General features: G+C 36.2%; 1 long non-coding RNA gene and 1 pseudogene across 1 annotated transcript in view; one reads left to right on the forward strand and one right to left on the reverse strand.

Moving 5' to 3' along the window:
• The window catches only part of LOC122051512, a 44,827-nt gene extending 20,948 nt beyond the window's left edge, over positions 1–23,879 (reverse strand). Inside the window, exon 1 of the long non-coding RNA XR_006131456.1 lies at positions 23,711–23,879. This is a non-coding gene — a long non-coding RNA (uncharacterized LOC122051512). The remainder of the gene's footprint in view (positions 1–23,710) is intronic.
• Positions 23,880–26,101: 2,222 nt separating this feature from the next.
• Positions 26,102–26,245, forward strand: LOC121994881 (annotated as a pseudogene).
• The last annotated feature ends 1,701 nt before the right edge of the window (positions 26,246–27,946 follow it).

Consider the following 27,946-nt stretch of genomic DNA (forward strand, 5'->3'; position numbering starts at 1 on the left):
CCAGCGCCCGAGTCCGCGCCCGGGACCATGTTTTATCCCTGCCGCGACTTCGCCACGTGGAGCATCCTGGTTGGTTGGCCACGTCACACTCCAGGCGCCTGGAAGGGATCCACGCGCCCGGAATGTCATATAAAAAGAGGGTCGAGGGTGCAGCCAAAGAACAACAATATTCTAAGCTTTCTTCTGTGAAGTGCTGCCAACGAGACGACCTTGAAGTGCTACTACTCGACGTCGACAACCCGAAGCTCAGACTCTTCGATCTTTTGTTGTCGATATTAGTTTACTTATTGCATTAATTGTAATTCAAATTGTAATCTTTCCGATATATAGTTGTTGCCCACCGAAAGCGGTCAAGGACCGCGGGCCTTCGAGTAGGAGTCGCCATAGACTCCGAACGAAGTAAAACACCTGCGTCTCTGTGTGTTTGATTTTAGTTTCCGCTGCGTTGAAACTCTGCGTTTTAAAATCGTTAAAATAGCCACGAGCGCTATTCACCCCCCCCCCCCTCTAGCGCTTTCGATCCATCAAATTCGCTGTGTGAAGTTAACTAGTGCTTAATCAATAGTCCATGTGGAATCGATATTTGTGTACTTGCATATTGTACACATCAGACATGCACCACTAAATAAAGAATCTTGGCTGTGGAATGAGAAAAATACAAGAGAAAGTGAAAGAAAAACGAATAACTTATAAGAAATTATATATTTGTAAGAACGAGAAAATTTTAAAAAAATATACAGTAACCAAGAAAGAGGCTAAAACATTAGTGCATAAAGCAAAGAATTAAACTTTTGAACAATTATATAAACAATTGGATACAAAAGAAAGAAAAAGAGGCATTTATAGAATAGCTAGAGTGAGAGAAAAGAAGCCAAGAGATTTTATCCGAATAAAATGTATTAAAGATGAATGTAATAGAGTACTAGTAAACGATGAAGAAATAAAAGAGCAGCGGAAGTGGTATTTTCATCAATATTTTAATGAAGGTTTAGGTGACCAACTTAACTTAGGTAATATAAGTAGGTCAAATGAATATAAAAATTTAAATTTTTATCGTAGAATTCAAATTTCAAAAATAGAACAAGCTTTAAATGGAATGCACAATTAAAAAATTGTTGAACCAGAGGATATTATAATAGAGGTATGGAAGTGTCTAGAAAAATAAGGTATTGGATGACTTACAAAATTATTTAACATGATATTGAAAGCGAAAAAAATGTCTGATCAATGGAGGATAAGTATTCTAATTCCCTTATATAAGAATAAGGAAGACGTACAAAATTGTGCAAACTATAAGGGTATTAAACCAATGAGTCAGGCCAAGAAACTTTAGAAAAAAATAATAGAAAAAAGATTAAGGTGACCGGTGACCGAAAATCAATTTAGGTTCATACCCGGAAGGACGACAATAGAAGTTATACATCTTTTAAGACAACTAATTAAAAAATATCGAGAGAAAAAATAAGATTTACACATGATATTCATTGACTTAGAAAAAATTTATGATAAAGTCTAAGAAAAATTATATAGAGAATTCTAGAAAAGAAAGGCGTTAGCGTATCATATATTGAACTAATTAAGAATATATACAATGATGTAATGACCAGAGTAAAGATTTCAAGCAGAGAGTAACTAAAGTATTTCCAATAAAGATAGGGTTATATTATGAATGAACTCACTACACACATTCAAGACATAATACCGTGGTGTATGTTGTTTACAGATAATATTATTTTGGTAGATGAAAACTTGAAGGAGTAAATGTTAAATTAGAATCTTTGCAGAAAACACTATAAGAGAAAGATTTTAGGCTTAGTAGAATAAAAACAGAATATATGAAATTTAAGTTTAGTAATATTAGACGTAATGAGATAATTATTAAGATAAGAGATGATGAGTTGCCCGAAACTGAGAGCTTTAAATATTTAGAATCTTTTTTACAAAATGATAGAGGGATTGAGAGAGATATTTTACATATAATACAAGCAGGATGGTTGAAATGGAGGCGAACATCGAGTGTTTTATGTAACTATAAAGTACCTCCAAAATTTAAAGAAAAGTTTTACAAAATCGCAATTAGACATGTTATGTTATATAGAGCTAAATGTTGGACAATAACTCGAGCACATGAGTAGACAATGATAGTTGCAGAGATAAGGATGTTAAGGTGTATCTGTGGGCATACGAAGATGAATAGAATAAGAAATGAAAACATTAAAGAAAAAGTCAGGGTTACATCTATTAAGGGAAAACTCCGAGAAACACGTTTAAGATGGTATAGGCATATACTTAGACGGCCAATAAATACTACAATTAGACGATGTGAATTATGACAAGCACACATATCAAACGACGAAAAGGAAGACCAAAAAAAGACTTGGTTAGTAACAATAAAACAAGATAAAATTTATTAAAATATAGATCATGATATAGTAAGAGATAAAGCTCAATGGTGTGAAAGGATTCATATAACCAACTTCACCTAGTGGAATAAGGCTTGGTTGTTGTTATTGTAAATGGTAGGACATGAAAAAGATTATCTACATGGAAATATCTAAGCTCAAAATGCCCAAGTAAATTGCAAATTCCTTCCATTTCTAGCTAAGGTCATTGGGTTTGAAATCCAATGCACCATTGGTGAGGGAGCATAGAATCAAGATGTAAGTTCATAAGGTCTCAGCATAGATTCATAAGATGTCAACCTGATCAAGATCCTACTGGGGATTTGGATCATCTAGGTCATTTTTGGTCCTAAGATTCAGATTAACAAACATAATTCATTAGAGTCATTAGTGAAAACAACTCAAAATAATTTACATATAAAAGTTTTAAGTAAACCCATTTGTTACCAAATGTTCTTTATAGCACCAATTGTATCATCTAAGGGATTGTTGATGAAGTTAAAGGGAGAGGAGGGTGAATAACTTATCGCTCGTTGTCACGCCCCGCAAGAGCTAGGCTTGTTATGAAGCTAACTTCGCTTCACGCATAAACTGCGATAATGTCAAAGCAATATATATACAATACTAACTAAAATAACTAAATGCATACATCTGAATAACTTCCACCAATACTATGCATAAAACTCAATTGATAACCTAGAGCTCAAAAACTTCAAAAGTGAGTATAAAAATATAAAGTGGATATAAGAATAAAATGCATGGTGTAAAATGGTTCATCTTATAAGAGTCCAAAAACTAGTAGATACTCAAGGTCATAATTTATGCACTTAAAATCATTAATCTCATAACATAAATTTCTCTTAAACCTCTTACACAATTTCATCATTTCTGAAACTCTCTTTTATTCTCTTACCAATATTCTTGATTTACATTATCAATCAATCCATAAATATATATTATATGTGTAGCAGACGACCCATATTTTGCCTAGTAAAGATATATCGTATATACGTGGGGCGAATGACCTACAAGCCACGAAATACGAAATATATCATATGTGTGTGTGTATATATAGAGGGTGAATGACCTGTAATCCATCCAAAAGCATCTCATATAGAATAGGATGAACGACCTGCAATCCACCCAGTGAGAAAATCATCTCATATAGAATGGTCGAAACCCACACATGCATGAAAAAGACCCGAGGGCCTTCTTCAAGCGTGGAGCCAATGCTTTGTAGCATGAGAAATTTAGTTATTTAGTAATTTAATGTAAGTCATAGTGTTATTGGTGCGGAAAGCATCCGACAATCGAACCTGAATTTTAATAATGGCAAAGGATTCAAAGTTAAGGTTATTTGTGATCTAATGTGTTGAATGAGCTTGCAGGAAAAGTCCTAAGATATCTTAGGCAAAAGTCCTAGCTACAGTTAGGCAGGCAGGAAAATCCTAGGGGGTGGTAACCCTATGCGGAAAGCCTTGGCGAGTCGAGGTCTTCGGGCAAAAGTCCTAGAGTCGGATACTTTAGGTGAAAATCCCGGTGTCGCAGATCCGGTGAAAAGTCTGGGCGGGTCGCGGAGCGAACGTCCAGCAAAAAGACCTGAAGACTCGAGCGCTAAGCATAAAAGTCCAGTCGGTCTGGAAGATCAGACTGGCAACAGGTATACTTTCCTGAGTGGAGTAGGTGAAGACGCGTTCCCCCTAAGGGAACAGTAGGCGTCGATTCGACCTAGGGTTTCCGGTCGGAAATTCGAAATCAAAACCGGACGGTCCGGAGACTGTCAAATACTTCAGTTATCATGTTTATAGTGTACTAACTTTGTTTTATAGGATATATTATTGTTTTGTGGACTAGCGTATCTTGCAGGGACCAAAGAACAAGTTTTGCCTCGGATGAACAGTGCCCGAGGCGCCCTCCATGGAGCTTGGAGGCGCCTCGGGTGCAAGGCTGAGGAATCTTCGCAGCAGAGCTGGAGGCGCCTCGGACAGCATTGGAGGCGTCCTCAAGGGCATCGGAGGCGCCCTCAAGTGGATGAGCTACGAAGAAGTTAGGCCTTATCCACGCGCGACTGACCCGGTGATTGGAGGCGCCCTCGAGGGCCTTGAAGGCGCCCTCAACAACCTATAAAAGGCAGTCTCGAGCAGCAGTAGTATAATCAAGTTCCAAGCAACCTTTCTTCAGCGCATTGGTAACGAGACGATCCGGTTAAGCTACAACAAGACCCCGACGACCCGAAGCTGCGAAATTTCAAATCTTTGTTGTCGATATAGCTTTTTCAATACCGTCATTGTAATAATTCTTGTAATATTTGTGTGATTATAGTTGTTGCCCAAAGTAAACGTTTAAGGAGCGTGGGCCTTGGAGTAGGAGTTGCCCAAGGCTCCGAACTAAGTAAATCTTGATATCTTTCTGTGTTTCTTTATTTATTATTTTGTTGCGTTATTCGATAAGTTTTCCGAATATGAAAAGTGAAAGCCACGAGCGTTATTCACTCCCCCCCTCTAGCGCATCTCGATCCGACAATTGGTATCAAAGCGGGGTCGCTTCGATCTGGTGCAACCATCAATCAAGTATTTTTTCGTGGTGATTTTTAATTTTTCGGAGTCGATCAGAATCGGTATTATTGCCGCCTTTCGATCTATTTCTTTTTCGTAATCGATTTTTTCTCGAAGTTGGTGCAACACCACTCGAGATCGCGTGTTAGCTTTTCTTTTAACCCACACTACTAATCTAGGATCAAGTCCTGGGACAAGTTTCTTTTTGTTGTTTTCTTTGTGCAAGTTTCTATGACTCTTCAAGAAGGCTACAGTACAGCCCGACCTCCGCTCTTCATCGGAGAAGACTTCGACTACTGGAAGGGCCGAATGGAGTCGTACCTTCAAACACATTTCGAAGTCTCGATGATCGTCAAAACCAGTCTTGAACTTCCAACTGACGGCAACGACAAATTGATATCGTGCAAGAACTAGGATGCAACTCTGATAAAGAAGGTAGAAGCAAACACCAAAGCAACCTGTACACTTCAATGCGGCCTAACCAAGGAGGAGCTGAACCACGTCGGCCCGTTCTCGAGCGCCAAAGAATTATGGCTAAAGCTGATCGAGTTGCACGAGGGCACATCCGACACAAAGGTAAGTAAGCGTGACTTACTACTTAATAAATTATATAATATTAAAATGCAGGAAGGTGAGACGGCTAGCCAACTTCATGCCCGTATACAAGATCTGCTCAACAGACTTCATGCAATAGAACAGAAAGTGGAGAATTGCGACATCCTAAGGTACGCCCTAAATGTCTTTCCGAGGAATACCTTGTGGGCATCCATGGTAGATGCTTACAAGGTATCTAAGGATCTATCTTTAATTAAACTGGACGAATTGTTTGCTGAATTTGAATTGCATGAACAAATTAACGCTCGATCGACCGAGAAGGGTATAGCTTTGATTGCAGGTACAAGCAAAGCACAGCGAACCAAAAGCAAGACGCAGAACCGAACCGGAATCAGAAGAAGAACCAAACTCGGACGATGACGACGATGAGATCACAACCGAACTCGTCAATCTAGTAAAAAAGCTCTACAAAAAGAACAAGGGTTTCAACAAGAAGGACGTCAAGAAGGTAATCCAGTCCAAGGAGGTTCAACCAAGTTCCAAGGTCAAGTTCGAAGTAACCTGTTATGACTGCAACCAAAAGGGGCATATCAAAGTCAACTACCCGAATCAAAAAGATGCTAAGAAGCAAAGAAAGAAGAAAACCCTGAAAGCAACTTGGGACGAGTCTTCATCAGAAGAGTCCGATGAAGAGCTCGAACAGACGAGCTTCCTTGCACTGACAGCCCGGGACCAAATCAACGAATCCGAAAGCGAGGATGAATCGGAAGCTGAGTCCGATAGAAGCCATGGATTCGTATCCGTTTCCGAAGGGCCGAACCCCGCTGTAAGTATCTCTCGGTTGTATAACTTAGTTAATTATCTTATGCGTAAATTAGCTAAGTCCAACGTTCGGATCAAATCACTTCTAAAGGAGGTAACATCCCTTAAAGAAGTGGCTAACTCTGAATTCTTGACTGACCTTCTTCAAACTGAAACCTCAACTCAAGTCCAAAAGCTTGAGCAAGAGAATTCCAGCCTGAAAACTCAAATCAAGGATTTGAAGATCACATTGGAACAGTTTACACTGGGTTCTAAGAATCTTGATTTGATTCTTGGAAAACAGAAGGTCGTATACAATCGATCCGGACTAGAATTTAAGACAAAAAGGAAATATCGTTCATATCTATCACTTGTTAACAGACCAAATAGAAAGGTAGTCCAAGCATGGGTACCCAAGTCTAACTTGATTAATCGAGTTGGACTCGAACATTATTAGGTCCCCAAGGATCAAATACATTACCTTGATAGACCATATCGAGGCTATGATCCAGGGGGAGCCAATAGAAAAACTATCTTTATAAATAAATAGAATTGTTTGATAATTGTTATTTTCTTTTCTTTATAATATGCATGCCTAGATTATGATAGATTAAGGACCTAAACATAATTTACACTTGATTGGTTAGTCCTAGAAGTTTCAAAAAGGAAATTAAATATATAATTTCTTTTAAAGATCTGTCTAGAAGTGGTGAATGATCTCATACCCAAGAAGGCCTAGTGTCTCGCCACAGCCTGGGAGTCGATCCTTGAAATGTGTATTTAATTGACTAATTGAAAACTTAAGTCTAACTCAAATGTAAATTATTCCTTAGACATAATCTAAATTAAAAGATAATCATCTCACAAAACTACATAGGATTTCCTGATTGATAATTTAGAAATGGGTGAGATGAGCCTAGGATGAACTTAGTAGAATTTAATTAAACTTAATTCATTTAACAACTTAATAAATTAATTAACTTACCTAATTAATCAACTTAACTATTTAATTAACTTAATCAAATTAACCTAATTAATCAACTTAATAAATTAATTAACTTGTCTATTTAATAAACTGAATCAAATTAATTAACTTAATTTTTTAATTAACTTAATCAAATTAACCTAATTAATCAACTTAATAAATTAATTAACTTAACTTAATCAAATTAACTAATTAATTAACTTATTCAATTTAACAATTTAATTAATCTTTAAATTTAACTAATTTAATTTTAACTTACCTTAAAATCCAACTTATACTCAAAACTTAAAGACCCATCTCACGATCACCAATAGGAATACCGTGTTTAATAATCTAGACTGGGTGAGATGGAATATTAAAGAGTTAATTTCAATCAAACTATCTCTTGAATCCATTAAATTGGCCCAAATCAAATACTTTATGTGCAAGAACATAAAGATTTGGATTAATGGATGCTAGATAATGGATGCTCCAGACACATGACTGGAGATAGATTGAAATTCACTAAGCTGAAACTCAAGAACCTAGGGTCAGTTGTATTCGACAACGACGGAACCCTTTAAGTAATCGGAACAGGTAATATCCAATTAAGTTCCGATTTCTATATTCGAAGAGTTCTACTAGTTGATCAATTCAATTTTAATTTACTTAGTATTAGTCAGTTGTGTGACCCTAGATACTTAGTCACATTTTTAAAATCTGAATGTTTAATTAAAAATATTAAAAATTTTGAAATCACATTTAAGGGAATTAGGAAAAAGAATATTTATACAATTGATCTACCATCCTCTTCACTAAAGTGTCTATTGACACAACAAGAGGAAACTAAGTTGTGGCACAGAAGACTGGGTCACACTCATACTAGACTCATTTCAAAAATGAGTCAAAATGATTTAGTTAGAGCTTGGCCAAATTAAAATTTACTGAAAATTCAATTTGTAATGCTTGTCAACAGGGCAAACAAACCAAGTCAACTCACAAGTTAACCAACTTAAATAGAACTAATTCAATATTTGACCTCCTACACTTAGACTTGTTTGATTCACATGGGGCCAAGTCACTAAGCAAAAACTAATATTGCTTAGTAATAATCGATGACTACTCAAGATTTACTTGGGTAAAATTTCTAAAAACTAAAGATGAAACCTACGAAGTCTTTAAAATCTTTTGTAAATTAATAGAAAACGAAAAAGACACTCAAATAAAAGGAATTAGAAGTGACCACGAGGGAGAATTTAAAAACCACAAATTTAATGAATTTTGTGAAATTAATGGATATAAACATGATACTCATGCCCTAGAACCCCCAACAAAATGATCTAGTAGAACGTAAAAACAGAATCCTACAAGAAGCTGCTAGAACCATATTAAATGAATATAATTTATCTAATCAATTCTGGGCTGAAGCAATTAATACAGCCTGTTATATACAAAATAGAATTTTAATTAATAAAATTCAAAATAAAACACCATATGAAATTTATTATAATAAAATACCCAACTTAATTTATTTAAAAATATTTGGGTGTAAAGTACACATACTTAATATCAAAGACTACTTAGGTAAATTCACGTCAAAATCAACCCCAGGAATCCTTTTAGGGTACTCCACAACTAGTAGAGCTTACCGAGTCTATAACAAAGAGACCCTAAAAGTTGAAGAAACAACCAATGTAATTTTTGATGAAGAAGATAAAATGCCTAACCTATTAAATGAAAATGAAAACCAAAATACTAACTCAAGAAACATAGAAGATGATGAAGAAATTCAACTTAAACCTAGTGAATTACAAGAACCAATTACTAACCCAAATACAAGACTAACAAGAACAAGTTCCAATCACCCAGCTGACCAAATTTTGGGTGACCTAACCCTAGGAGTCAGAACTAGATCCTCTTATAGAAACTTAAGTCAAATAGCTCTGATCTCCAAAATTGAACCCAAAACTATAGAAAAAACCCTACCTGACCCAGACTGGATATTAGCAATGCAAGAGGAGTTCGCCCAATTTGATAGAAACCAGGTCTGGAAACTAGTACCTAAACTCATTAACAAAACCATAGTTGATACTAAGTGGGTATTTAGGAACAAATTAGATGATCAGGGCGAAATAATCAAAAACAAGGCCAGACTAGTAGCAAAAGGGTTCAGCCAAGTAGAAGGGTTAGACTATGATGAAACCTATGCACCTGTTGCCAGACTTGAATCTATTAGGATGTTGCTGGCCTATGCAGCACATAAAGGATTCAAGTTATACCAAATGGATGTGAAATCCACATTCCTAAATGGGTTCATCAAGGAAGAGGTTTATGTAAGTCAACCCCCAAGATTTAAGGATTTGAACCAACCAAACCATGCCTTTAGGTTAAAGAAAGCTCTATATGGACTAAAACAAGCACCTGGGGCTTGGTATGAACGTTTATCAAATCATCTGATATCCAAAGAAGTTAATCAAGGTCAAATAAATCAAGCCCTATTTGTAAAAACCCTAGAAAAAGACATATTTATAGCCCAAATTTATGTAGACGATATAATTTTTAGTTCAACCAACACTAAATTCTTAAAAGAATTTATCAAATTAATGGAAAATGAATTTGAGATGAGTTTAGTTGGGGAACTCAACTTTTTCTTAGGCTTACAAATTAAACAAACCAAAGATGGAATTTATATTTTTCAAACTAAATATGCTAAGGAGCTAATTAAAAAATTTGACATAGAAAATTCAAAAATTATAAATACTCCAATGGCAACTAACGTTAAAATAGACTATGACTTAGAAGGAAAACCAGTAGACTCGAAATACTATCGAAGTGTGATAGGAAGTCTACTGTACCTAACTGCATGTCGACCAGACATCCTTTTTGCAGTAGGTATGTGTGCAAGATACCAATCTTGCGCAAAAAAGTCACACCTAACATACGTTAAAAGAATACTTAGATATATTAAGGGAACCCTAAATGTAGGACTCTGGTACCCTAGGACTTGCACCTTTGATCTATTTGGCTATTTTGACTCAGGCTATGTGGGGTGCAAACTAGATAGAAAAAGCACAAGTGGTAGCTATCAATTTCTAGGTCAGTGCCTAGTAAGTTGGTCAAGCAGAAAGCAACACTGTGATCCTTTATCCACTACTGAAGCTGAGTACATAGCTCTAGGAGAATGTGCATCTCAACTATTATGGATGATGCATACCCTAAAAGACTATCAACTAGAATATCAAAATACGAAAATTTCAATTGATAACATAAGTTCAATCAATCTAACCAAGAACCCAATTCACCACTCAAGGACTAAACATATAAAAGTAAAACACCACTTTGTAAGAGATCACGTAGCTAAGGGTGACATTGTGCTTAACTATGTTGAGTCCAAATCAAACCTAGCTGACATATTCACAAAGCTCTTACCTGAACTTGAGTTCAGTGCACTTAGAAGACAAATAGGAATGTGCATGGCAGAATAGAACTTACTTTTAAAAATTATTTCTGCCTTCTGATTTATTATCTCGAAAATTATGTTTTTAAAATCAGTCTAATTTTAAAATTGTCTTTAAAAATTCTAGGAAAAATAGTTTTCAAAATCCCAATTTTGTTAGTTTTCAAAAACTTGGACTTAGCCTAGGAATTTTCCCCTAGAAATCATGTACCCTTAGTTTCAGCCAGAGCATCTCACAAGCACACTAAGCTTACCTTACTTGTGTATGAAAACACTTAGAATGGTGTGAGATGCATAGGGTACTGTCTGGACTTAAGAATGTTTATGTCTGTGCATCGACATAAGTCTGGGCAATCAATACCAATTTACATTAATCAAGTTAAGTTATCATGTCTTAGTCAAATATAGCTGCATCACTGACTTAACTTGACTAACAAAGTAAAAGTTGTTGTCCTTTAGGTAAATAGCTAGTAGCTAATGGTTAGACATTTGGCTAAGAAAATTAAGTATTTAGTTTAATTTTTTAATTACTCATGCTTGGACTTTAGGACTTTTGAAAAAGAGAACTAACTTCTTCTTTAAAATTGACTTACTCTTTATGATTCTAAGTGAAAGTGGCTTTAGCTAAAGTTTTACAAGTTGTTACTATTTAAGCTCAGTGTTTCTTTTTTCAAATTTAACTAAGTAAAATTAATTTTTGAATCTCTAAAATTTTTCTTTAAAGTTTTATCAAATATTTTTGTTCGCTCTTTTTAAACTTCTTTTTACTAAGTTACTTTTCAAACTATTCCTCAGCTAAAAACTCCTTTCCAAACTTAGTTTCTGAAATTTTTTTCTAAGGAAAAGGTTTTTGTAAATCTAAGTACTTTTTCAAAAATCAGTTTATTTTTAAAGAACTAAACTCCCTACTTAACTTTTGATAAAGGTTTTCTATTCATTCACTTAGCTAAAAGGTCTACAAGAAAGTTTATTATAAAAGCTAAGTTTTTCAAAACCTTATGAAAAGTCGAGTTTTAAAAGCTAAAATATTTCTCAAAACCAGTAATTAGCTATGTACTTTTAAAGCTAAAATTCTTAAACTAAGAACTATGATCAACTTCTCAACTTGTCTATTTTTATTGATTATACCTTCTTTTTGCTGTTTTTTTTTATATATGGCAAAGGGAGAGAGCATATGAAAATTCTAAAAAGAGGAACTTTAATTAAGGGGGAGTGTTTTTATCTTAAGCTTTTATTAAGGGGGGAGCTTTGCATTTAAATTATTTTTCTTGTACTATCATTCAGTTATGCTTGCGTTGTTCTGAAATTCTTTACAGCATTATTTCTTTATTTTTTATGTTTTTTACTTAACTTTGAATTTGTTGCCATAATCAAAAAGAGGGAGATTGTTGGTGCAGGAAGCATCCGACGATCGAACCTGAATTTTGATAATGGCAGAGGATTCAAAGTTAATGTTATTTGTGATCTAATGTGTTAAATGAGCTTACAAGAAAAGTCCTAAGGTATCTTAGGCAAAAGTCCTAGCTGCAGTTAGGCAGGCAGGAAAAGCCAAGGGGTGGTAACCCTAGGTCCTAGGGGGTGGTAACCCTAGACGGAAAGCCTTGGCGGGTCGAGGTCTTCGGGCAAAAGTCCTAGAGTCGGATACTCTAGGTGAAAATCTCGGTGTCGCGAATTCGGTGGAAAGTCTGGGCGAGTCATGGAGCGGACGTCCAGCAGAAAGACATAAAGACTCAGGCGCTAAGCAAAAGTCCAGTCGGTCTGGAAGACCGGAGTGGCAACAGGTATACTCTCCTGAGTAGAGTAGGTGAGGGCGCGTTCCCCGCTGAGGGAACAGCAGACGTCGATTCGACCTAGGGTTGCTGGTCGAAAATCCGAAATCAGAACCGAACAATCCGGAGATTGTCAAATACTTCAGTTATCATATTTATAGTGTACTAACTTTGTTTTGCAGGATATGTTATTATTTTGTGGACTAACGTATCTTGCAGAGACCAAAGAACAAGTTTTGCCTCGAATGAATAGTGCCCGAGGCGCCCTCCATGGAGCTTGGAGGCGCCTCGAGTGCAAGGCTGAGGAGTCTTCGCAGCAGAGCTGGAGGCGCCCTCCAAAGGCGCCTCGGACGGCATTGGAGGCGCCCTCAAGGGCATCGGAGGCGCCCTCAAGTGGATGAGTGGCGAAGAAGTCTTATCCACGCACGGCTGACCCGGTGATTGGAGGCGCCCTCAACAGCCTATAAAAGGCAGTCTCGAGCAGCAGCATGCATAATCAAGTTCCAAGCAACCTTTCTTCAGCGCACTGCTAACGAGACAATCCGGCTAAGCTACAACAAGACCCCGACGGCCCGAAGCTGCGAAATTTCAAATCTTTGTTATCGATATAGCTTTTTCAATACTGTCATTGTAATAATTCTTGTAATATTTGCGCGATTATAGTTGTTGCCCAAAGTAAACGCTCAACGAGCGTGAGTCTTGAAATAGGAGTCGCCCAAGGCTCCGAACCAAGTAAATCTTGGTGTCTTTCTGTGTTTCTTTATTTATTATTCCGTTGCGTTATCCGATAAGTTTTCCGAATACGAAAAGTGAAAACCACGAGCGCTATTCACCTCCCCCTCAAGCGCATCTCGATCCAACAAGTGCAACTACTTCAGAGCGTAGAGCCAAAGATCTATACCATGATTAGTCACATAGCCTTCTCAAAGAGTGGAACTAAAGGCTTAAACTACAAGTAGTCTTATAGCTCTTCCCAGAGGCAGAGACGAAACTCAATACGACAAGTATTGCATCTATCATTTTGTTAATTTAGTATAAGGTTACTCAACTTCTTTTAGATCGCAGAGGTGAAATAATACAGAAATGGTATTTCATTTATAGTTTTGTCAATTTAGTACAAATAATATGCAACTCATTTTAAAGCGTGAAACTGAAGCTACATGTCAGAGATTTATCAATTAGTTTCTCACAGTTTCTTAAGGTAGTTCGTTCTCCTTTGTAAGATTGCTGCAAATTTTCATCCTCTCTATATTTTATTTCCCGTTAATTATTTTGGTCGCAAACAAATTTTACGAAGCAACACGAAGGGATGCATAGCAATAAGATCAAAAAAGGGCAAACAATGAGAAGATATATATCAAGCAACAAGATTAATTATAAACATGGAAATAATTGTCTTTCCTAATCCCTTGATAATTATATCTACCTTTATAAAATTGAATCATGCACAAGGTGAGTATAATGAAACAAGCAAAAACCCCATCTCAATTGAAGAAATCGACATTCTCATTAATCACCACAAAGCACTTTTATGTTCTCTTAACTTATAACCACGCCTCAAGAAAAGCTAAACTAAATAATTTTCTCGATTCTTGAAACTCCTATATTATATTATCCCTTAGAAACGAAAGGATCAATTAGGATAGGTAGAGACGAAGTGTTTCTTCCACCGTGATGGTGATGAGTTCCAAGAAGAGCCACAATTGCTTCTACATAAAAAAAAAAAAACGGAGAGAAGCAATGGCTACTAGGTGAAATTGCAAGGGAGGGAGTGGAGTCAACAAAAAGAAAACACTTTGGAGTAAACCCTAACCCTGAACTCCTAAAATATATAAACATCTTGAAAACCCTAAACCATGTGAACCAAGAATATAATCAAACTAACCCAAAATCTAAATTATCTAATTTGGCTCAACCCTAATTTATCCAAACTAAGGCAAATCAATTAATTCAGTTCAATTCCAACTTATCCAATTTAATTTGAATTTAAATCCAGTGTGATTATAAATAAAATTGAATCACTTCATAATGTTTAATTAATTTTTTTTTAAGATATAACACTCATTCTTTTGCTCATGTCTACAATATGTTAGTATGCAGCAAAATATGAAACACAAGCATAAAACATACAAGCAAATCAAACACTTATCATTTACGTGGTTGAAATCATTGGTTTGTAGTCCACAACCTATAACCCATTTGATGAGTCACTCCTAGAATCACTCTATCCTTTCTCCTTCTCGAATGCCCTCCAGAAATGGAAAAATCTCTTACAACCACTTACAATCAAGAGAAAAAAGATAAGATGCACAATGAGAAATGATTACAGGATTGAAATGTCTCTTTGGCTAGCTACTTGCAACTTTCTATCTGTTTTGAATAATCAAGAACACTACCAAGATCTCCCCTTGAACTATTTATTATAAGCTACTTGTTGCAATCCGCCCAAGGAGTGATACCTTACTTCAGTCAAGCAACTGAAGTTGCATGCAATTAGTTGTCTAGCGCGCATTCGCTATTTGAGTCAACTAATCCTCCATCCAGTCGACTGAACTGTTATAGCATCTAAGTCATCTAACAATCACAGCCAACCTTGTCAAATCCAGAGCTCTCTTCCTGGATTCTTGGTGTCTCAGCATTACATGGATCCATTTCATCAGCCGACTGATCTTGCCAACTGCATAGTCAACTTATCCCTACAACAACAATAATCAAATCTTATCTCATTAGATGGGATCGGTTATATGGATCCTTCTATGCCATTGAACTTTATCCCTTACTATATCATCATTTATATTTAAATAAATTTTATCTTATTTTATTATTGCTAACCAAGTCTTTTTTTTTGTTAACCTCTTTCTCGTTTGATGTACATATTTGTCATAATTTCACATCGCCTAACTGAAACATTTATTGATCATCTAAGTACATATTCGTATCATCTTAAACGTGTCTCTCAGAGTTTTCCCTCAATAGATACATCCTCAACTTTCTCTCTAATGTTTTACTTTATTATCCCGTTCATCCTCGTATGTCCACACATCCACTTTAACATCCTCATCTCTGCAACTCTAATATTCTACTCATGTGCTAAAGTCATAGCTCGACATTCAGCTTCATATAACATAGCAGGTCTAATTTTCGTTTTGTAAAATTTTCTTTTAAATTTTAGAGGTACTCTATGATCACATAGAATACCCAACGCTCTCCTCCATTTTAACTATTCTACTTGTATTCAATATAAGACATCTCTCTCAACCCCTCCATCATTTGGCAAAAAAGATCATAAATACTTAAAGATCTTAGTTCCAGACAACTTGTCATCTCATATCTTAACAATTGTCGCATTATATTGTTAAACTTAAATTTCATATATTTTTTCTTTACTCTACTAAGTCTAACACTAGTGTTTTAAATAGCGGCTGAGGTAGTCGCCTATGCTGGAGGTGGACATCAACCGCATAACTTGGATCCAAGGTGGTATTTTAGGTGGTTAAAAGTCAACGTAGGTTGCTGGCACTACCGTCATCGTTAGGTTAGAAATCTCGCCATTTCACCCGGATTGGCATAAACGAGCCGTCGACATGCCACGAATAGTCCGGAAGTGTCGCCTGGCCCAACGACAAGTCCAGGCCACTCACACGAACCCAGGCACGTCACCTGAGTCAGGCAAAGAACCTAGACGCATCGATCGAGCCCGACGATGGGCCCGGACACGTCGCCTGGGCCAACAACATGTCCGGACATGTTCCCGGGTCCGACGACACATCCGGTCGCACTACCCATTAGATGTCGAAGCCGAAAGAAAGTTAGGTTTTTCTTTTTTAACTTAGGGTTTAATCGATTACTAATTTTAATCAACTCCTAACTATGATTTGGATAATTTAAATATGCTTAATTAAAGTTTAATAAAGTTATCTTATTAATTCAATATAATTATTTTATTTATTTATTTAAAAAATATTTAGATTTAATTTTTTATTTTTAATTAATATATTTAAGTCTATTAAAATTATTCTACAAAGCATATATATATAAAATTCAACTGCTTAGGCACTGCTTAGGTGGCCTAAGAAGTAAGCGGTCACTAATTGCTCCGCCACCACCTACCGTCATTTACAACACTGTCAAGATCCTTTCACTTTGATATTTTCGGCTTAGATTCGAGTTTAGCATTTACTTCTTCAAGTGTCTCATCTAACAAAACAATATTATCTACAAACAACAAGCATCATAGTACCATGTCTTGGATGTGCCCACTAAATTCATTAATGATTAGTATAAAAAGATAGGGACTTAGAGTTTATCCTTGATGTAACTCTATCTTTATGGGAAACACTTCAATATATGTTATGTTAACATCTCTCTTTTCTAGAATTCTCCGTATAATTTCTTTTAAGACTCTATCATAAGTTTTTTTTAGTCAATGAATATCATACATAGATCTTCCTTTTGTTTCCAATACTTTTCAATTAGTTACCCAGAAGATGTATAGCTTCTATTGTCGACCTTCTAGGCATAAATCCAAATTAATTTTCAGTCACCGTGAACTCCTTCCTTTGTTTTTTCTATTACTTTTTTCGTATGATTCATAAGTTTAATACCCCTATAGTTTGCATAATTTTATATATCTCTTTTATTCTTATATAAGGAAACTAAAATACTTACCCTCTATTGATCAAACATTTTTCATAAGTCAATTCAATGAGTCAACTTATCCATAAACAAAAAAAAAATTATTCATTGGCAATTCAAGAGTCTTTCCCATAATCTCTTTATTTTTTCTCATTCTCAGATGCCTTCTGGAAATGGAGAAACCTCTTACAATCAAGAGAAATAAGAAAAGATATACAATGAAATACAACAATAAGAATTAATTACAGCATTGAAACTTCTCTTTGGCTAGCTACTTGTTGTTATTTGCTTTCTATCTCTTTTGAATGATAAGAATGGTGCCAAAATCTCCCCTTGAAATGCTTCTTTATAAGCTACTTGCTATAATCCGCCAAATCAGTGGACTCATACCTTGCCTCAGTTAACTAATTGTATCAGCAGTGTCAACTGAAGCTGCATGTAGTTAGATGTTTAGCACTAACTTGGTCAACCACAGCCAATCTATCCTCCATCCAATCGACTAAACTATAGTAGCATCTAAGTTATCTAACAACCAGAGCCAACGCTCTTAGATCAACGACTATTCCAACAGTTGATTGATCCACCTCATCAATCGGCTGATCTTACCTTAGTCGAGTGTCTAGTCAATTAATCCATGAATATAAATATTTTATTCATTGACAATTAGACCTAAGTCAATTACCAAATCAACTCGCCCACTAATCGCCTGAAACTTCCCTTTAGTCAACTAAAACCTCCCTTCAATCAATTGACCAACTCTAAGGTTTTGAGTCCTCGTCTAAATCAAGCCTACCCAAAATCCAAAGTACAAATTACTCATAAACTCTTGCCACACTTAAGTTTCTCTGCTAAGAGGCACATGCCTCCTAAACTAAGGTTGTCCCCCTTAGTTAATGAGGTATACACCAAGAAATACTCATAGAATTCCTAACTACTAGGACTTGCCAAATCTAAGTTCAGTTCATGAGATAGGGAACGCATATGTATTGAAAAAAATCCGCCTCAAATATCCTCCGGTGCCATATTTGAATTTCCTCCAATACCATATGTTGATACATATACCACTTAGTGCCAAATAGTCATCATATCATTCAAACTTGAATTTGTCTACCACTTGTTGATGAAAGCCATTTGTTAACAAATGATGTCAGTAGTTGAGATAACTTGATTTAAATCACATACAATCAAGTTTCTCTAAGCTAAAATTCAACTTTGAATTTTGCCTTCCCCTTAATGTTCAAATGTATTAACTTGTATAATTTTAATAGAAAGTTCTACAAATTAGGATTCTCCTTGTAATTTCAAACTTCAACTTGAAAAATTGACTTCTATCACTAAGAGTTCAAAATAAAACTGCAAAAGAAAATGAAACTAACCCTCATGCTCCATAAGAAAGAAGGGTAGGCGCAAAGTTATGCTTTGGATAGGATCATCTAAGACAATTCAGATAGCTCTTTGAATTTAGAAATTCAAAGGAGAATACACTAAACTAAACAAGTGTAGGATTGTAGGTAGCGGCTAGAGAGTGGTGAAGAGATACTTCCGTAATTGATTCATTTTTGCCTACAGTTTGAGTTAACACATGGAATATAAAACAAATACTTCAAAACATGAATGCATACACAAATTGTTTACGTGGTCCAGAACCCTCAATTCCTACTCCACGACCTATGATCCTTAAAGTGGATCACTCCATGGATCACCTCTACTTTTCTCCTTCTCAAAGCTTTCCAGAGGCGGAGAAACCTTTTACAAATTTGTTCAAGTTACAACAACCACAAGCAAATACTAATGAATATAATTAATGAAAGTCTTTCTCATTGTTGTTTCTTTATCGCTTGGATGAGTACTAGAACTTGTTCAAGTCCTTCTCACAACCCTTGAATGACCCCCTTAGAGCTCCTTTTATAAGGTTGTTGCTAGTGAATTTTGCTCATCATTCGATTACTCCCTTACCATAAATCAATTTGTCTTGTCAAGTTACCATTGTTGCACAACTTTTCGTAGACAACTTAATGCCAACTCATCTTGCAGTCATATTGACCCAATCAACTTTCACTACTCGACTATCTTTAACTAGAGCGAACAAAAACATTCTTTTCGTTTTATTTTTTGCCTGAGTCGAATGTGCAATCAAGTGATCAACTACTCCATCAGTCAACTACTAATTCATATCAACCGACTATTATAACCACAAATACAATTAAATCATAACTTTATGGGTTCAGATTTATTAGTAGATTGTTACTACTTAACCCGTCGACTAACATGATTCCAACTATACAAAGGTTGAATTTGTATCATGCCAAGAGACCTTACCTCTTTGGGACTTTCTCATCTGTTTAGTACATGTCAACCTCAACTTACAAGGACTTTACTTTCCAAGAGACTTCTTGTCTCTAAGACTTCACCCATTGCCTAGTATTCAACCGACCTTGGCATACCAAGACTTCAACTTACACCGACACAAGTCAACATTGACCCATCTAAACTTTCACGGGCTGAAGACCTATTCTTGAAGACTTTCTTTGCCTAGAAATTTCTTGTATCTAAGACTTCACTTGCCTAGAGTTCACTTCTTTGGAACTTTAACATTACCCAATCAACCTTGGCCTATTGGGACTTCACTATTGTAAAACATTTAGTCCTCCTTAACCTACTTAGACCTCCTTCACTTTCTTAACATTCAGTCCTCCACTACTTGTTAGGACATCCATTACCAAGCATCTAATCCTCATCGATACTTTCACTACCTAACATCTAGTCATCATCGGCCTGATAGGACTTTTTATTACTTGCCAAACATTCCTTGTCCTACTTGGACTTCCACTACCAAAACCTGTTGGATTTCTTACCATTTGCCAAACATCTGGTCAACATTGGCATATCTAGACTTCCACTCCCAAGTGTTTGGTATATGTGACTCATCTAAATTTCTCATCAATCAAGTGTTTAGTCAACCTTAACCTACTTTGATTTCCCATTTGTCAACACTACTTTACTTAATTAACAAATATATTACTCAAGCATCAAAACACAAATCTTGGTCAATTTAACCATGAGTTGATTGCACCAACGACTCTTTATGGTATGTAATTTTGTTCCCATCAAAAATGCATAAAATTTGTGTTTAATTGATTAAATAAAGTTTTGAATTGTTTGTGTAACAATGCTCTCAAATGATTGGATTAGTATGAGTTGTTTTGATATGATTAGTAAAGAATTGTTAAGTTTATCTTGTGTTATTAATGAGTATCAAGTGTGTAGGCACTTGGTAGAGTGCACATAGAACTTAGAGAGGTCGTTACTCAATGTGGTCAAGTTGCTGTGATGATGGCATGATGAAGTCAAGTTTGGATAGTTACACATGGCTTAAGTACATTCCTGACCTCTACATAAGCATATGAGGGTATAAAGCGAGTAAAGCAATTGACTATAGATTGACCTTAGCCAACAAGAGTGTTTAGCCAACTTGATAGTTGATTGATCGAAAAGATTCAAGAAACTCGACTAGATGCTTGAGAAGTCGATTAAACAAAAGTTCCAATTCCCTGCCCAAGTAGTCATTGATTGTACAACAACTATTTATGTTTAATGGTGACAAAAGGTGACTATGCTCACCCAGCTCTCCTGCCAACCCGTCCCAGGTTAACACGGAGGAGGTAAATCATGAGTGGCTACTAGCCTTTGGAAAAGTGACTAGCACATGAGGGAAGTATTTACCTTGGTTATGCCGAGATTCGAACCCCAGACCTCATAGTGGCAACACCTCATGCGCTAGCCACTAGACCGTCCTGAGGGGACAACTATTTATGTCTAATAAGTTGATTGATGGTTGTTCATAGCCGATTTACGGCTAGCAAATTAGAATTGTTGATGACCTTTTTATATAAACCATGGAGGTTGTTTGGCTTGGCCAAGTTGAACAGAAAAAAGTATGGCCTTGATGGACCTAGTTCTCAGGTTAAACAAAACTTAAAGGGCTTAAAAGTTGAAGAGAAGGTGTTCTTCTACAAGCTCTTGGTAACTATTCTCTTCTTTACTAATTTGTATATTTCTTTATAAGAGAAAAACTACTTGTACGAGACTTTTTCCACCTCTAGCAAAGAATATATTCTTAGTAGATTTGTAGAAGTGATTCACTTGTCGAATCGATAGATCACGAACTAAGAGCAAGGTCCCAAACCATATAAAATTTATTGTGTTGACATTGTTTATTCTTTATTGAGTTGATTCATTTTTCATTATGTATACAATATTGACACAATGAACCAAAACCATACACAAACACCTTACACTATTAACAAGCAAGGAATTTTAATTTTAGGTTAGTGCTTATTCAACCCTCCCCTTCTCCCCTTTAATCCGTCTAAGCCATCATCACAACCATCCTATGCAAATGTGGTTTTATTAAGTGACAAGGAGATATAGGATCGCAATTTCACCCCTTCTCCCTATCTTTTTCCTCTTGCTCACAAGGCCAGGGCAAGTTGATCTAGCGTTGATAGCCATCTATATTGATAAATCAAGGTTGGGAAAATTGTTGATGTTAGTGCTATCCTTGAAGCATCAAAATGTAGTTACTAAATGAGGTGAGAAATTGTTCTTTTTATCAAATCTGATGAGTGAGAACTGTTGTGTATACGTCGTGGAACATTGGTTTTAAGAAATGGTTAGTGATGTTTGCCCTATAGCTTTCCTATTTACAAAATGTCTTTTAATGATCTTGAATCACTGTGATAAAATATCCAGTTCATACAACAAGTCATGAGTCCCAACTCTATTGGGATAGAAACGAGAAGACAGAAAAAAGAACATACATTTGAATGAAACTAGTGCTTGTGTATCATTCTGCAATTAAAAAAAAATAATGATTCAAATTAGCCTATATTTTACATACTAATGACCAAGTAAAAACAATCAGGCAATATGACAATCTGAAGGTAAAGCAAAATCTAAGAATATGTGAGATGATGGCCAAATGGTAATTATTTAACATCAGCAATATTAGATGTCTTAATGTGAGATGATGAAGTTTGTTTTCCGATGATGAATCAAAGCAGCCTGACACATCAAAGGATGTTAATAGTTCAATTTTATGAAACAAAAAAGTGCAGGTTTCAAGTGTTAAAAATGTTAATACATTGAAGAATCAAAATAGTTGCAATTTGGAATTTTCTTTCTTATTGTTTGCAGTTTTCTTTCTTGTCATATTCTGTGTATCACGTATGTTTGCTAGTTGTTATATACTTAGTAGTCTCCTTTTATTTGACCAGTCCTAGTTTTATCTGATGTGACAGCGCAAAAAACAGCAGCTGGGACACAAAAAGAAACAATTAAGAAGATGATGCTTGATGACTTCAGACAATGAGTTCATTTGCAGGTTCATGTTAAGTCAAGCTGGACATAAATAACTACTAATTTTTGGGTCAGCAGAGTACATCAGTTCAGCAATAAGTTTAGCATTTCAACAAAGATGCAACCTACAAGAGTCTTGACATTATAAGATATTTATCGAGCCAAAGATCTGAAAAATGAAGTACAGAGAAGTGCAAGAGCCAGACAATAGAATTAGTAATAACAGTGAGCCAAAGAATTGGCTTTGCACCAATTTTGTTCAAAGGTGTTCAAGAGTTGGAAGAGGTAGATGTCTGACATCTAAAGAACGTAACATTGAAAAGAAACTATCTTCTCTTCTTTTGACAAAAACAAGGTGCTTGTGCTTTCTCTACTATGATAATGGGATATAATGTCATAAAAAGGAGTATTTAAGAAAGATGCTAAAGAGAAAGATTGCTGTATTAACTATTATTCCATGCTATAATATATGACTGCATTGCTTCCTGATCTTCTGTTTGGTTCTCCAATGGTGCATGTTTGTATAGCACGATATAATAGTTATTCATGATTTGTATGCACAAATGTTATAACAACAAAAGAATTTAGTGAGGTAAAGTTAGTGTAAAGTGTGATCAAACATATCATTAGATCAATCCCTTTGCTTTCTTACTCAAGGACCACCTCAATAAGTTTTGTAGGAACTTCAGAAGAGCCACAAGGTTTTCCATTGTCCTAACTTTTATTTCCCCCGCAGAATATTTAATTATTTATTGTAGTTACAGCTGCATTTTTATTGATTACTTAATACAGCTTTATGTTTACTGTCACATCACAATGTTTGGCTTCTATATGGTTAGATTTATGGAACTAGTAAAGCTCAAAACCAAGAACTTGAAACCGCTAAAACTTCTCCTTGTTACAACAAAGCTTAGTACTATCCACAATCTACTGGTCAAAATACATATGCACCAGCAACAACAACAATAACGTAGCTACAATTCAACTAAACATAGCGAAGCTATTAATTAAAAAAAACAACAAGCTTCAGTGGCAATGGCAGACCCAATATGAGCTCCTTACCATAATCAGCCTAACATTTCCGGACAAACCGAAAGATCAGAATGATGTTTGAACAAGAACTAGCTAGAACTTACCAAACGAGACGATGAATCAAAAAACTAGTTCATTGGAGAAGATCCACAAAGAAACAAATAAGATTGAATTCCACATACCAATTGGAAATCCCTGGGCACTCGACAAGTGTTGTGGGTATTCGAGAGTCGGATTCGACTCCCGGCTGACAAAATCTTCGAGGATTCGATCGCAGGCGCGAAGATGAGGACAAAGATTAGGGTTAAAAGTTTGCTTCGGTCGTAGGTTTCATTGCTTCAATCGACGTGTTACCCAAATCGTTAACGTGCACAAACTCTATATATATATTATTAAAAATTTACTCCTTTACTAATTAATTTTGATGAAGTCCAAAATTAAAATATGTTAATATCTTTTTTAATATTCATATAAAATAATTCTAAAAGAGAATTTAGTTTAGGAGCAAGAAATGGGAATAAAAATAAACGATTGTTATTATTAATATTTAAATTATATGAATAAAAATATAAATAAGATAATAAATGGTAATTAATCATTCCCGTGTCCATCCCTAGATTACTTTATTTTCATTAATCAAATATTCCCTTAATACTAAAAATAACCTTAGGAGCCTCTCTCCCTCTCATGCGTTTTGTTTTGCTGTCGACAAAAAGAAAAAAAAAAAAAAAAAGGGGCCTTTTGCCCTTTTCGCCGTCGCCGCCACCCAACTCCACCGGCCAGCGTCCGATACCAGTCAGCGGCCCTCCCGCCAGCCGCCTTGACGCCTGCTGAAGTTGCTGTCTCAAATAGGTGCCAAGACCAAGCTGCTGCCGATGGAGACTGTATGGGCCGAACAGCCCTGCGTCGGATCTGTTTACGCCGGCCAAATTATTGTGCCACGGAACTGTGCCACCGGCTCTTCCTTCCTGCTTATACTATTGCTCACGCAAGGAAGTCCGCTGGCAACTCCTGCTCCTCGTAGGAAGCCATTCCCGTTTTGAAACAAATGTGAACACTGACTTTGAATTCAATTCACGTTTTGAGCCAAAACATGAACAGTAGTCATGGAATTCAATTCACGTTTTTGTGAACATTGTTGCTGGTTGCTCCAGTGAGTTTGCCTTTGAATACTCACAATAGTTGTTCCCGTTCAACACAAATTTAAACTTATGCGCCGTTTGATTTAGGGGAATAAGAGTGGGTAATAAGAGTGGGGAATAAGAATATTAATCATTGATTGTCATTGTTTATATTTGGATTATAGGAATGAAAATATATATAAGGAAATGAATTATTATAATTAGGTAATGACTCATTCTCATGTATCCCCCTTCAATAAATCATTACTCTATTTTCAACTATTAAAATATTTTCTTATTCCAAAAATACCCTTGACCCAAAACTAAAATTTTTCCCCTTAATAGCAAATATCAAAATATATTTATTTAATTTTTTCTTTCATATCATTTTCTCTCTTATCATATTTTTTTCTCTCCTCATTTTATCACTCACTTTCTCTCTCCTTAATCTCTCTCATCACATTTTCTTTTCTCTTTTTTTTCTCATTACACTTTCTCTCTCATCACACTTTTTCTTTCCTTAATATCTTCCATCACACTCTCTTCTCTCTTTTTTTCTTATTATACTTTCTCTCTCATCATACTTCCTCTCTCATTATATTTTTTCTCTCCTCAATCTTTCACATCACACTCTCTTTTTTCTTTCTTCTCATCACACTTTCTCTCTTATCATGTTTTCTATCTCATCACACTTTCTCTCTCAATCTATCTCATCACACTCTCTCCCTTTTTTCTAAACACTTTCTCTCTCATTGTGCTTTCTCTCTCCTCAATCTCTCTCATCACCCTCTCTCTCCTCATTTTTTCTCATTATATTCTCTCTTTCTTCATTCTCTCTCATCATATTTTCTCTCTCATCTTCTATTATCATGCTATCTTTCATCACACCCTCTTTCCTCATTTTTTTCTCATCGCATTTTCTCTCTTTTTCATTCTTTTCCATCACATTTTCTCTCTCATCATATTTTTTCTCACATTCAACTTTCTCTCACATCTAATTTTTTCTCTTATTTTCTTTTAAGGGCAAAAAATGAAATTTTAATTTATTCCAATAAAAAATATTCAACTAACCAAACATTGCAATTCTCATTCTGATTCCTATTCCTAGGAAAGAACCAAACACTCCCTTATTACTTCTCATTATTGAATGTTGATTTGAAATAATATTGATAATGTAATCTTGATTTCCATTTCTATTGATTCTATAATTAAACCTATTACCATTTCAATTCACAAATTTAAACCAAACGACCCCTAAAGTTTATTAGTAATTTCCACAAATGCATCAATCAATGATCTAGAGTTTGAAACTCAGATTCGACGTATTATTAAGAATTTTTCTCATTAATTAATTAAAAATCTAGAGTTCTCTTTAGTCCTACATCTTAGAATTGGCAACACTGCGAGCAGAGAAATTTCTATAAATATCTTGGGTCGGCGATGTTAAAAGGCATATTTTTCTCAACTTTTTGGCTATGATAAAGTATGATATTAAATTAATTTTTTATACGGGAGAGTCCATTATAGTAACTTGTTACTGGGATTCTCGAGCGGCATCCTAACATTGCACTATTACATGGGTTTGACTCACCCTTACCTAATTTATAGACGGTCTTTTGGCTAAAATTAAGTATAGTATTTATTCTTATCATTTTAGTATCTAATATAAAGAATTAAATTAATTTTTTATAAAAGAAAGTATGTTACCCACACGGGCTTTCATGTATTATATTACACATGCAAGCAAGAACGGAGCCACGTATAACTTTGGTAGGGCAGTTGGCCCATCTTAATTTTTTGTAACCCTTAGAGGTGCATACAATTATAAAAATATTAGAGTCTTGCCTCACTAAAAAAAATAAAAGTAGGGGTAATTCTCAAAAAATAAAATTATTTTTTATAGGCCAATTCTTCTTCCCCCAATCCTTCTTGCACATTGTCTCACCTGATATAAGGGGCATGGCTCGCGCAAAAAGAAAAGGACCATCCGCTGCTACCACTGCGATGAAGAATGGCACGTCAAGGACAACTGTCCCAAGCTGAGGAACAAGGACAAGGATAAAGGTAAAAAGTCTGTCCAAAAGCGCAAGGTCCTAAAGGCAATGTGGGACGATACGTCGTCCGAATCGGAAGTCGAGGCATTCTCCGGACTCGCATTAATGGCGAGTCATCAAGACGACGACTGCGATCAAGGTCTTCCGAGATGAGCATCGAGAGCATTGATTAAGGGGAAGATTGTCGGAACCTCAATTTTTTATGTGATCAAATGGGGAGAAGAAAAAGTATAAGTCTGCGGGGAGGTAGACAAAATTAATTTTCTATTTTTTCACTTAATTGCAAATTTAGTTAGTCTTATTCTATGTCTATTTTACCTTACCTTAACTTGGGTTGCTCACATCAAAAATGGGGAGATTGTTGGAACCCCAAGGTTGTTTTAGTGTGATCAACAAGTTAAGTTAGGTCCTGTGTTTTTCTAACCTTGTGTCTAAGTGTGCAGGAGCTTAGAAGCACAAATAGTTGAGCCGAAGACGCAGCTGGCGAGAATGACGGCACGCGGTGCGTCCGAGGGACGAGGCACTGCGGAAGAGTACACCGGCGGATGAGAAGGAAGCGTGCGATGGTTCCGAGGGACAAGAAGCCGAAGCGGAAGACTGCTCGAGGAGCAAGAGACACAACTAGCGAGAAGGTCAGCACGGGGTGCGACCGAGGGACGAAGACTGCGGATGAGTACGCTGGCGGACGAGAAGGAACCACGCGACGATTCTGAGGGACGAGAAGCCAGAGCGGAAGCCTGCTCGAGAAGACCATAAGCTAGGTTCGGGTGAGCCCTTTTCCGGATGGCAGAGATCACCCAAACGAGTGGATCCGGAGTAGAAGACTCGGACCGAGGCGAGCAGAGCTAGAGCAGAGGACCCGAACTAAAAAAGTCAACCAGAGTTGACTTCGGGGTCCGGGGCGCCAGGAACCCTTCCGGACGCCTGGACCTGAAAAGTTGACCAGATCATGGTTGACGCCATCTGAACGTTGGGGGATAAAGTTTTATCCCCCCAGGATACCCGGAACCCTCAGGCCACCCTAACCAAGGCTATAAATATAGCCTTGGTCCAGAAGTTTTTCATCAATTCAGAATTCAAGCATTCTTTCTACACTTGTGAGCTTTTTCTGTAGTTTAGCTTCTGTTGTGCGCTTCATTGTTGTAAAAGGCTTCTCCACCTAAAGGAGATACTAGTGCTACACTTTCCTTAGATCAACAACCTCCCCGGTTGTAATCAAGCAAATCTCGGTGTGCCTTTTTAC

This window comes from Zingiber officinale, chromosome 1B (genome assembly GCF_018446385.1).
Source record: "Zingiber officinale cultivar Zhangliang chromosome 1B, Zo_v1.1, whole genome shotgun sequence".
NCBI lineage: Eukaryota > Viridiplantae > Streptophyta > Magnoliopsida > Zingiberales > Zingiberaceae > Zingiber > Zingiber officinale.